The 13,189-nt window shown below is 34.5% G+C and overlaps 1 protein-coding gene across 1 annotated transcript in view; it reads right to left on the bottom strand.

Moving 5' to 3' along the window:
- Positions 1 to 618: 618 nt before the first annotated feature.
- LOC107531619 (regulating synaptic membrane exocytosis protein 1-like) overlaps positions 619 to 13,189 on the bottom strand; it is a 197,725-nt gene continuing 185,154 nt past the window's right edge. Inside the window, exon 2 of the transcript XR_015714567.1 lies at positions 619 to 699. The gene's annotated coding sequence lies outside the window, so the exon portion shown is untranslated. The remainder of the gene's footprint in view (positions 700 to 13,189) is intronic.

Here is a 13,189-nt window from a genome sequence, read left to right as displayed (position 1 = left end):
TCCACTGGGTCAGGTGCCCCCATCATATTCTCTCAGAGCATACTTTCAATTAAAGGACTAATTTTATAAGTGAATAAATGATCTAAAAGCTTTGCTGAATTCAAGGTTTGAAGTTAGTAGCCCAACTGGGTGACTTGTTTATATACGTGCATACTGACAGAGAAACTTCTCAACAAAGGCCTCCGAAGACATGATACATTCTAGAGATAAACAAAGCACCTCATGCCTGTTGTCACCTTCCATGTGGGGCCTGAGAAGTATCGCCTCCACACGTCTTTCTTAGTAACTGTTAAGTTCTTGAGAATGGGTTGTCAATACAAGACCTTGCCTTTTGCTTACAGAGTTAATGAACTATTACCTCTCTCTTGGAGGTTCACTTCTAGACCTGGATGCAGCCTGCTTCTGTTCTGGCCCCACGGCTTGCTGGGAGGGCTCAGCCCCTTTGCTCCTGTCTGGCTGTGCACTGGGAGGAGCCGTGTCCTGGGAGGAGGCAGCTGCTGTGCTCAGGGGAGTCTGAGACCGTGATCGCTCTTGGAGCCGTGCTTTCTTTTCTCTGGGTACCTCAGAACCAGCACCTGTAGCTGTGTCACTTAGGGTTCCATCCTGACTGGGCTGCTGAGGGCCACTTCCAAAGAACCAGGCCCCAGATTTGGTTAAGATTTCCTGTTGCTTTCGACATAAATTGCATACCCACATAACCTATTTGAAGAAGAGAGAACAGTATAAATTTTCTATGCCATTTGGAGATAATTTATTTTCATTGAACTAAAATATCTTTTAAGGAAGAAATGGTTGTCATTGTCATATTTATCCTTGTAAATTTCTTGTGAGAAATTTGCACAAGTCACAGTCAAGTATATGAAATCACAGTGCCTCTGGGTAACCTTTTCCTTGCCATTCTAACCCTATGATTCTGAGTTTCCTTTTACCATATATCCAAAACATTTAGTATGACTAACCCTGAAGTGTCATTTAAAATACAGTAACTAAAATGTTCTAAGAGGGTAGCTGAGTGATTAGAAAAATACTGTAAGGAGCTATAGAATTAGTATTTATGTACATAAAGTTCAGTATCTCAAAGGATTTAGAAGGTATCTGTTTTTTCAAAAATCATCCATTACTAAAGCCAATATTAAAATATGTTCTTATGGACAAAAAAACAATAAAAGGAGATGCAAAAAAAGGTCAAGCTGTGTATTTATTTTCTCTAGTTTATTAGTAGAAAACTAACCTCAAGTTTATTGTATGCTATTAAATATAATTTTCCACCCACATATTTACTAAATCAGTAAATCTGGGGCCGGGTTTATTCATATGTGACACTCTGATATAGTTTCCACCAGGAGAGCTGTTTTGGAAGAGTCACTTAGAAACACATCCACTGATAAATCATAAGGTGTATGACCACTTAAAATAAATATACATGCTCTCCTCCTGGTGACATTTAAAATGAATGTAATAATGAAGACAATGATGACAATAGAAATGATAATAACAGTGAACACCCAGCAGACACAGAGCTGAGACTGGTGCCTGCAGGCCCACGAGCCTTCTCTTTAAGTATCCCCAGTACCTCTACTTCGTGGTGAGTTCATCTTGCTACCCCAGCTGATTTCCTTTGAACATACTTTCATTTTTCTTTGTATTTAAGAAATGACACCCCCCCCCCCAGGAAAAAACTGATCACCAAACTCTAGGCTCTCATTTTCACAAACACGACTTCAGTCAACATTACTCAAAAATACCACATAAGGATGAATAAATCCTAGATACATTACATGAGAAACAATGAGTAAAAGAAGCTTTGTTTATTTGGCAAAAAGAAGAAAATGTACAACTGAAACATTCAGATGGACAGGAGGAAAATTATAACTGAAGCCATAAAATTTGATAAAAGCTAAAGTGAGACTATGAAAAATAGGGAGAAAAGTAATACATTTTTAACATAGAAAATATTTCAGATAAACTGCTAAAAATTGCTGCTTTTTGTAAGTGAGGAAACACAGATGAATACAGGGTGGGGCAAAAGTATGGAAAATAAGACAATGATTAATAAATAATAAAAAATAAACTGCGTTTCACGTACTCATAACTCTAAATCTAGTTTTGCCCCGCCCTATATGGAAAAACTAAGCCTTAAAGATATTTGCAAAAGATATTTAAGATTGTTAAAGCTTAATTCATTCCTCCACATTTCCTCAGATCACAAAATGAACTAGGTTCACAAAAGTAGTTAGGTAGACATAGTATCTACATACTCTTATAATCAATATCACAGAATTACCATCTGTTAAGATGTTAACAAGATGAGCAATGCATTACATAAGCCTATATCAAAATAAAGGATTTATGGAATTCATCTTCAGTTTCCAAATAAGGCTATATTATGCTCAATGTACAATCTCATTATGTCATAGATAAGGTCCCTCAGAAGTGCTGATGGGTTGTACGTGGACATATCAAAGATTGCATCTAGGGAGCAAAGAGGATACAGAGGGAACTTACCCCAACATAATAAAACCATATATGACAAGCCCACAGCTAACATCATACTTAATGGTGAGAAGGATGCCTACTCTTGCCACTTTTACTCAATATAGTATTAGAAGTTCTAGCCAGAACAGTTAGGCATGAAAAAGCACCCAAATTAGAAGGGAAGAAGTGTCACTGTTTGCAAATATAATGATATTGTATTAGAACTCCCTAAAGACCCTACTAAAAAGTTGTTAGAATAAACAAGATCAGTAAAGTTGCAGTATACAAAATAAATATACAAAAATCTGTTGCATACACTAATAAAAAACTATAAGAGAAAAATTAAAAAACATTTCCTTTACAATTGCATCAAAAAGAATAAAATACCTGGGGATAAATTTAACCAAGGAGGTGAACAATTGTGTACGCTGAAAACTATAGGAATTAATGAAAGAAACTGAAAATGATAAAATTAAATAGATATTTTCTGCTCATGGGTTGGAAAAACAAATATTGGTAAAATTTCCATACTATTCAACGCAATCTCAGATTCAATCCCTATTAAAATTCCAATGACCTTTTCAAAGAAATAGAACAAATAATTATTAAATTTGTATGAAACCCCAAAAGACCCCAAACAGCTAAAGTGATATTAAGAGAAAAAAACAAACAAAAACCCAACAATATTGGAGGTATCACACTCCCAGATTTCAAACTATATTACTAAGCTATAAAATCAAAACAGAATGTTACTGGCATAAAAACAGACACATAGTTCAACTGAACAGTATAGAGAGCTCAGAAATGACCAAGCATATGAAGCCCATTAATATACAACAAAGGAACCAAGAATATGCAATGGGGAAAGGACAATCTCTTCAATAATAAGTGTAGGAAAAACTGGAGAAACACATGCAAAAGAGGAAAATTTGACCACTATCTTCAACATGGATTATTGACTTGAATATAAAACCTGAAACCATAATAGTCTTGGAAGAAAACAAAGGCAGTTAGTTCCTTGCCATCAGTTTTAGTGATGATTTTTTAAAAAATCTGACACCAAAAGCAAAGGCAACAGAAGCAAAATTAATAAGTGGGGATACATCAAACTAAAAAGCTTCTGCATAGCAAAGGAAACCATCAACAAAGTGAAAGGCAACCCACTGAATGGGAGAAAGTATTTGCAAATCATATATCTCATAGGGGGTTACCATCCGAAGTATATAAAGAACTCATACAACTAAAAAAAAAAAGTGATTAAAAAAATGGGTAGTTGATCTCAATAGACATTTTTCCAAAGAAGACATACAGATGGCCAACAGGCACATGAAAAGATGCTCAACATCACTAATCATCAGGGAAATCCCACTCAAAACCACACACCTGTTAGAATGGCGGTTATCAAGAAGAAGAAATGTATTGGCAAAGATGTGGAGAAAAGAGAAGCCTTGTGCTTTGTTGGTGGGAGTGTAAATTGTTGCAGTGATTCTGGAAAATGGTATGGATGTTCCTCAAAAAATTAAAAATAGAACTGTCATAAGATCCAGCAAGTTCATTTCTGGGTATTTACTCGAAGAAAAAAAAACACTAAGTAAAGAAGATATATGCATCCCCTTGTTCAAAGCAGCATTCTTTACATTAGCTAAGATACAGAAACATCGTAACTGTACACTGGTAGATGAAAATGTGAGATGTGTATATATATGTGTGTATATATATGAGTGACAATGTGATATATCACATATCAACTGAACATCCACATGGTACAACAGGCAAAATTCTGTGTTCATCAATAAGGTTTCAAATGAATGCCTTTCTCTCCCTGCCTTCAGAATCATACTCTAAGCCCACAGAAGCTGTGAAGCGGTACACATTCTACATTCCACTGTTGGCAGCCTCTTGACTCCATCAAGTTTTCCTTCTCTCTGCAATTGGCCACTCTTCTCAAACACCAGCGCCATATGGTTGAGACTCTGTCAACCCAGTATTTTGCTTTTGAATCCCTTTTTGATGCCAGATCCCATGAAGCAATTAAAACTAATCATCTTTCCTGCACAACTATGAAGTTAAACAATTTTCTGTTTGGATATGCCTTATTAATTGAAACAGAAACAGGACTAACTCCACATTCCAGTTTCCTAAAATGTCTTTCTTCCTCCAAGAAACCATTGCCAACCAGATAGAAATTATATATCTTTCTACTCCTAGTTTTGAGCTAAACATTATATTCAAGAGCATTTTATGACTGTACATGCTAGAAAAAAACTGAAACATCTTTTATTTAAAAAAACAAAAATGAAAGAAAACATAGTAACACCAATCACCATTAACACTGTGTTGTAGACACAAGTTTATAGACCACAAACCAACATATCACAACTAACATAATCACAGTCATCAAAGAACTTGAAAAAATGGCTTGTTTAATAAAACTGTACCATGGAGAAAGCTTTTAGAATAAATTCTCCTATTACTAATAAATTAACATTGTCTTAGTTTTCACCATGTACTTCATTTTTGATCCCCCCCCTAACTCCATACATATTATTCCTGGAGGCGATGTTTACTGAAACTGTCATCTATTTTCAAGGTTTTGTAAAGTTTTTGTAAAGTGTTCTCCTGCTGTTTATTTCACACCTGCTAACATAATCCTTCCTTTCTGTTGCTCTGTTTAGTTACCTTGGAAATGATATCATAACATAGCAGAAACACCTGTCACTGCAAGATGATGCCTGCTTAATTTTAAGCTGGAGTTAACCTCATTCCTGTATATATATTGAAAAAATGTCATTTGACACAGGTTTCACACTGAGAAAGTCTGCAACCACTCATAAATATATATGTATTTTTTCCTTAGTATTGTATATGATCCAGATATAAGTTCTGATGGATTTTTGAAATAAATATGAATGGTTAAGGTTTCACACATTAAAGTCTGCAACCAGTCATAAAAAACACACAGTCTTTTCCTTATTACTGCATATGATCTGGAAATGAGTTCTGATGGACTTTTAGAATAAATACAAATGGTTATCTAGTTTTGTCAGGAAACGGAAAGATGCCATTTTATAGATGAGGAATCTACTCTCTAACCTGTTTAAAAAAACATACTGATTATTTTATTGTTTTGCTACTTTCTGTCAATCACTTTAAAATAACAAAATATCTCCGATTTTGATCCAAGGAATGACAAACGTGTTTTCATTAAAATGGTACAGTGAGGGGAAAAACAGTCTTTAGAGTTAGGCATACCTCATTTACTGCTTTTTGAAATACAGTAAGTCAGTCAATTTACCTTTCTAGGCTTAAGCTTCCTCCTCTGTAAATTGAGGACAATAATACTTAACTTGCTATTTTTTCTTTTTTTTTTTTTTGGCTGAAAGAGATAATTCCTGTAAAGCGGCTAGAACATGCTTGATATTTACAGGGAGGTTGAATTAATTTCCCCTCACATACTCAGTTTACAAGTATTAAAATAATGATCTCTTCTAAGACCAAAAAATTTAAGCCCCACTAACTAAGGCAAATGCAGAATTTCATAATTGGTTTAGAAGCATGGTATAAAATATTTTATCAAAAGAATGCAAATAATAAATATTTTTATTACCAGAATGTTAGAACTTGAAAGAAGTTTATAGGTCACCTAATTCAATACCCATCCCCTCCCAGGAAAGGAAACTGCATTTAAATCACTTGCCCACAGTGACATTTGATTAACAGCTCAACTGAGCTTAGAACAGACCACTTTAATCCAACTCTAGTGATTTAGCCTTTTTACCACCAGCCTCCTTTATGCCACTGCTCTGTTAAGCACATTAAATTCTGAAAAACACATATTTGAAATAACACCAAGGAATATTTTTCACTATCTTTAAATGCTTAGTTAAAAGCTTAGAGTGTCAGTATTTACCATTCCATGAGTTATTCAAATTGTGTGGTAAAGTTTAAATAACTTTATAAAATGTCAACAAATAATTAACTAGGACCCTCTTTATTTGAAGGAAATTTTGACTCCTTTGAATACTAAGCATACTGGCCACCATTCAAGACTATCATTCTTTGGGAAAATATAACATTTTATTGATATCTTTGCCTCAAAATACAGCCTCTAATTTACTAAGTGTAACAATAATGGTTTCTAAAACCTACTAGTCAATGACTTAAATACTCATAGCTTGGAAGTATATTTAAACCTTTTTGGGACAGAGGGAATTACGAAAATTAACAACCTAGAAAGCCCCTTGGGAGCTACTCTCTGTTAACAGCATGTTGATGGCTGCCAAGCACAGCTCACCTGCACTGTGTCATTGGTGCTGGGGGGGGGCGTGAGCATTTTATTTATGTTATTCCCAGCAGAGATCTCTTAGATCAGATCGCTTCTCAGTGAACCTCTAACCAAACTCCAAAACTGTGCTGTTCAACAGTTAACTTTACAACTGTTTCAAATAATTTGTTAAACTCTCTAATAGTGAAAAATGATCTATTCATGGACAATGTGCAGAATGGTCTATCAAAATATTGTTCGCAATGTTGGAATTCACATCCACCCCAGATTATAAGACATGTAAAACCTTCTGCTCATCAATTAGGTAAATTAGTAAATTATCAAGTTCTTTCTGCCATTCTGAGGAAGGAGAGGGAACACTGCCACCCTAAGGAATGATTCTTCTCTCTTTATTCCCAAATTTCTTTTTTTATCCCCTAAACCCTTGGGAGGACTACTTACTTTTACTAAAAAGGAGATCTTTTCCTATATATTACAATAGGAAAACAGTTATACTTTATATATTATGTAAATGTTGATGTCTCTTAAGGACAGAGGTACAAATATGAACTAAGATAGTCACTTAAGTTTTGATAACCTGGACACAGGAAATACTTTAGATGCTTTAATTTCTGATCTGAACACCTCTGGGCTGGGAGAGGTCCGATGGCATGAATACACATAACCACATAACCGGTGTCTGCTCTCCTGTGGAGAAGTGAGGGTGTCCTTTCTCATACACACAAACAAAACAAAAATAACCACTATCAGGAGCTTAAGGCATTAAGTTGTAAATATAATAATCACACCAGGTAGAAATATTAAGCCATAATATATCTTATATGTAATAGGAATTATTTCCTCTAACACTTCATCACTTCTGCCAGGCATATCATAACATATCCTTTAAAAATTCTAAATGTGCTGAATTACCTTAAACCGATGTGGTATCTAGATATCCTCCCTACAGACTGTCTGTCTCTGTTTATGCATGCTATCCACATTATTTCTGATTTCATTCGCTTACTACTAGGCAGATAGGATTACACATTAACTGGAACAATAGTGTTTCTTGTTGGGAATTATAAATTTAAGAACACTACTGTAAAGTGAAGAAAAACATTTTTAAAAAAAAGTTTTTGACAAAGTGATTTTTTTGAATCAACAGGAAAGGCTGAAGTCATTACTTTTTATTGTAGATCAGGGATTAGAACAGTTTGCTCAACCAATATAGCTCCACTTGGTCACAAATCAGATACCCATGAGAACGAGGAGTGTTTTTCCTCCCGTGTAACATAAACAAGGGAGGTTGTCTTTAGTCTGTTTGGACCAAAGCCATAGTTATCCCACAAAGTTAAACACAAAATAATTAACTTGTTTCCTTCATCCCTATTCATGGAACACCTTACCTTATCTAAAAGGAAGGTCTTCAATTTAATTTAAGTTTATACTGGTTTAGGTCATTTGAAGAATGTAACTCAAGACATGCTGTTGGATTAATTTGGAAAGGTGAGAGATTGATTTGTATTTGATCAATGATTTTTTAAATAACTAAATAAAACAATATACACATTAGGGACTCCCATACATACTTTTGGAGAAGGAAAAAAAACAGTAAAAATAAATAATTAAAAATAAAGATAAAGATTAAAATTACAATCGGAAATATTCCTTTCATATAATATCAGACAACTATTATAATCTAGTTCATTCATTTCCCATTCAACAAATATTATTCGGTGTCTATTCCGTGCCAGGTATTAATCAGGAAACAAGGCCCCATTATCATGAAGCTTATATTCTCGTGGGAAGGAGCAAACAGTAAAAGATGCACTGAGCATATACACCACGTTAGGCAGCGCTGTAAGAAACATTACTTGGAATAAAGGGCAGGGATGGGCAGGAGTGGTAGGTGGGGGGGCTCTTTTAGGAGTTTTCAGGAAGGGCATCTCTAATGAGGTGCCAACTGCCAAATAACCAGAGGCACAAACTGTGGGCCAAACTGATATATGAAAGAGCATTCTAGGGAAAGGAAACTGAAGTGCAAATGCCTTGCTTGGTGTGTTTGTGAACAGCAAAGGGGTCAGTGTGCCAGTCTCTCCCCATATGTATCCTTCTAATACTAGATAGATTAGATAGATGATGATGATGATAGATAGATAGATGATAGATAAATGATAGATAGATGGGTGGGTAGGTAGGTAGGTAGATAGATAGATAGATAGATAGATAGATAGATAGATAGATAGATAGATAGATAGATAGATAGATAGAGACAGATAGATATAGATGATAGATAGATGATAGATAGATAGATAGATAGATAGACAGATAGATAGATAGATAGATAGATAGATAGAGATAGACAGATAGATGATAGAAGATATATATACACACACATATATACACATACATATATAAAGAGAGAGTTTGGGTGTATGAATTTTTATTTCATTATTACAAAATATAGCACTGCAAATCCCTGGGATTTAAAAATATGAAAGTGGGATTGCTCATGGTAATTTCATTTTAAATGTTGATAGATGCTAATGAATTGCCTTTCAAAATAGGATGTACTCATTTACTTTCCCACTAGCAAAGCTTGAGAATGGCCATTTCTCAAAATCCCCAACACTACATTTCATACTTCTGAATTTTTGTCAATCTGATAGTGGAAACGTTATTTCATTCATATTATAGTTGATTTTCCTTAATGTACTTCTATGTTGCTTGTAATACGCTGCATGTGAATTCCTGTTTATATATCACTGGGTTGGGTTATACTTCTTTTGTTTTAAAGAGCGCATATTTGGCCATTTCTGTTTTGCCTCCTCTGACCTCAACCCAATCCTCTGATTTTAACCAACGTCCAACAGCAGACGTGCGTCTTCCTCAGCTTGCTCCTTGTTCATGTAAACACATGCAAGTCTGCCTTCAATACAGATAACTGTTTGATTTTAATTTACTTGAAAAGTCCAGAAAAGGCAATTTATAGAGACAGAAAGTAGATTAGTAGTTGCCTGGAGCTGGGTCAGGAATGAGGCTTAACTGAAATGCACAAGAGGAATCTCATCAGGGGGGTAAAAATGTTCTCAAACTGATTTATGGTGACGGTTGCAACACTCTAAAGTTACCAAGAATCATTGAAAAAAATTGTACACTTGAAAGAGATGTGTTTTAGATGTATATTTTATCTCAAGTATTTTTAAAAAAAGGAGATATCCATATTGCTCAGCAACTTGCTTTTTTAAAATAATAATATATCATGGATGTCTCTATAAGTTAGCAGATATAGTCTCAAAGTCTACCTTTTTTGTACTTTTTATATACATATACACATATGCACACAGATATGATTTTGCATTACTTAGACCACATATACTTTAATTTTTGCACACATCTTTGCAGCTTAATTTTAGCACAGAAGAGCAAAACAACAAAACTCTGAAAGCAAAACAAAACAATAAATGAAACACAGATTTAAGAAAAAAAAAATTTAATGAATTTAACAGATAAAATGTGAATATATTTAATACAAAAAGAGTGCTTACAAGAAAAACAAACCAACAGGAAAATGAGCAAAGGTGATTAATAAGCAATTCTCAGAAAATCAAATTCGAATGGCCTAAAACATATGAAATAATGAATGCATAAGCATAACAGAAGTCAAAGTAATACAAATAAATTACTAATGAAATGTTAACTTATGCATTACGCTGACAAGAATAAAAAAGCATTAACATTTATTATTGGTGAAAATGTGGGGAAATGACAATCTAATTTTTATTTCATTGTATGTAAACTTTTTCCTTTTTTTTTTGAATCCTTTTAGAATTTTTATCTTCATACTGATAGTAATAAAATTTCACCAAGGGATGTCTTTATGTAAGTCTTTTCAACCTGAAGATCCTAGTCTTTCAAGAATTTAGTCATATTTTTCTATATCTTCCAGTTTCTTTTTCCTATTTTCTAGAGCTCCTATTATTTGCCATTAGATTTTTCTTGAATAAGTATCTATGACTAACACTCCTAACATAATAGAAGATTTTATCTTCTGTTCACTCAGTGAAATGTCTTTATCTCACAGATCGATTTGGTCTTCTGCTCTTTTCATCGGTTCTGTTAACTTCTAAAAATTTTTTTGCAAATGTGCTTTATTTCCTAAATCATTCTTTTCCACTCATAGCCCCTTTCCCACAGCAAAATGTTTTTTTATTTATTATATTCAAATCTTCCTTTGAGTTTTATCACATCCTGTTTAATCATCTCTGCTCATTCTTTGGTGAATTTCTTCTGCCATTCTGCAGGTCGAGGGGTTATTCCTAAAAGTCCCCAACTTACACGCAGGACAGTTTCCTGTGAGCTCAGTGTAAGGGGGCGAGTGCATTGATTCAGTGGCTTTGTTCTCACCGCTTGAGCACATAACCGATGTGGAGAATGACCACGACCACCCACCCTTATGAAACACAAAAAGACATTTCTCAATTTTTACTATGAAAACAGAGTCGCCTGTTCTCTGATGGTGGAACAGTCTTGTGAATTTCCCTCAGATATCGATGCTTCTCTTCTCCTATCCATGGCAAGTTTCTACCAAGCTGCTTCAGGCTCTGATTGCCTCTTAGACCCTGACACCTATACTAAGCACCTTTTTCAAACGGGCAATTACATTTTCTTAGAGGTAGCCTTCAAGTTCTCACCTGTTCGTGCGTTAGCCTGGGACTTGGTCACGACGCTGCGGCCTTGTTTCCTTAAGGGCACATGGTCAGGAGTGGAGCGGGGAGCTGAGGTGAACTCAGGTGTCCTTGACGTTATGAATGATTTTCTTGACTAATAGCATTGATAGTTTTCCCCTTTTTATATTTATATTGGCTACCACTGAACATAATAATTTACTCTCTAGCTTTCATTTTGGTAGTCATTTTCTATTGCTCATGTTTGGGGCTGGCATATTGTTTGCTTTTGTTAATTAACTTTTGGGGGCTTTCTATCTTTGAATAGTATCTAAGAAGTTATGGTCTGCTAACCATACCTCTTTTTACATTTTGGCTGTGTTCTGAATTTCCTTGAATTTTATTTTCTCTTATTTGAAGAAAATTTTGGTAGCTAGGGAGGGGTTTGTATGTGTGTTCTGTTCACTATTTTGATCCAGTCTTCTGCATTATGTATTATTATTATAATTTTAACAAAAACTTTTTACTTCAACTAAATAAACTGACACCAAATGTCAGTTCTTCAAAGCCTTCCTTGATCTCCCCAAGTGAAGTTAATCAGTCTCTTTCTTTCTCCAGTTTTAGCGTACACAAAACATCCACAGCATTTATGACCCTTATTAGTATTAATTTATCTACCCATTAACTGTGTTGTCTTTGAGACTAGGGACATTGTGCAATTTTTTCTTTTTAAGAACCAAATTATTGAAGTCTAAGTGATCCAATTTCATTATTATCCCTACCAAATGTGCAGTGAAATACAAAATAAGTAGATAAGGCTATTATTTATTAGGAATTTATAAATGTGTATCATGTTAAGCATGTTATAAGTGTTAGTAGTCATCCCAAAAACACCCATAGTAGGAAATATCATACCACTTTGTGAGTGGGGAATTGAGACTCAATATGGTTAAGGAGATTATCCTAAGTCACAAAACTCATGAGTAGAGAAGCCAGGTTTTAATTCTGTTATACTTCTAAGCTCAGATTCTTAACTGTACTTTTCTGGATAGTAATATCAATATGCAATTTTAGGATCTTAAATTCCCAACCCAAAATCAATCTGTATAAGCCAATGCTGTAAGAGCAATGATAGAAAGTTATGTGCAATAGTGAGAATGGGGGACAAATTAAAGTGTATATATATGTACACATATCCGTGGATATATTTATGTATATACATGTATACATATATATCACAAGAAAAACTAAAAATATTATAGTGTATATTTGTTTTTCTGTGTGAAGGTAAGGCTTAATAATAACCTATAAAGTGCAACTGTAAACAACCAAAACCATAATGAATAAATTATATTGAACTACTGGATTTGTTCTGTTTTTGTACATTTCACTTTAAGTTTTTGCCATGTAGGATATAAATCTTTCCCAAATATATAACACACTTGCAATACTGGCAGATTAGCCAATATAATCATTACATTTATCATTTACTGAAGGCCTAACATAAACCAAACACTATATGCATATTATTGATATTTCTTATACTAACCCAGAAAAAAAGATATTACTAACTCCACTTTGCAAATGGGAAAACTGAGGCACTGCCAGTTGAAATAGCCTACCTGAAGCTATCCAGATAATGAATATGCAGCCAGCATCCGAGCCCAGGTCTGGCTAGCTCCATATCCTACCCTCTCTAACTATCTTCCATGCCCTTGGAGGATGGCAGAGGAGAGACCTGGATCTCTGTTACACTTGGTATCTTGCTAGGGAACTTGCC

Source organism: Miniopterus natalensis, chromosome 5, assembly GCF_054644295.1.
Source record: "Miniopterus natalensis isolate mMinNat1 chromosome 5, mMinNat1.hap1, whole genome shotgun sequence".
In the NCBI taxonomy this organism is placed as follows: Eukaryota; Metazoa; Chordata; class Mammalia; order Chiroptera; family Miniopteridae; genus Miniopterus; species Miniopterus natalensis.
Note: the sequence above shows the minus strand (reverse complement) of the source record. Positions and strands in the feature narration are given on the sequence as shown.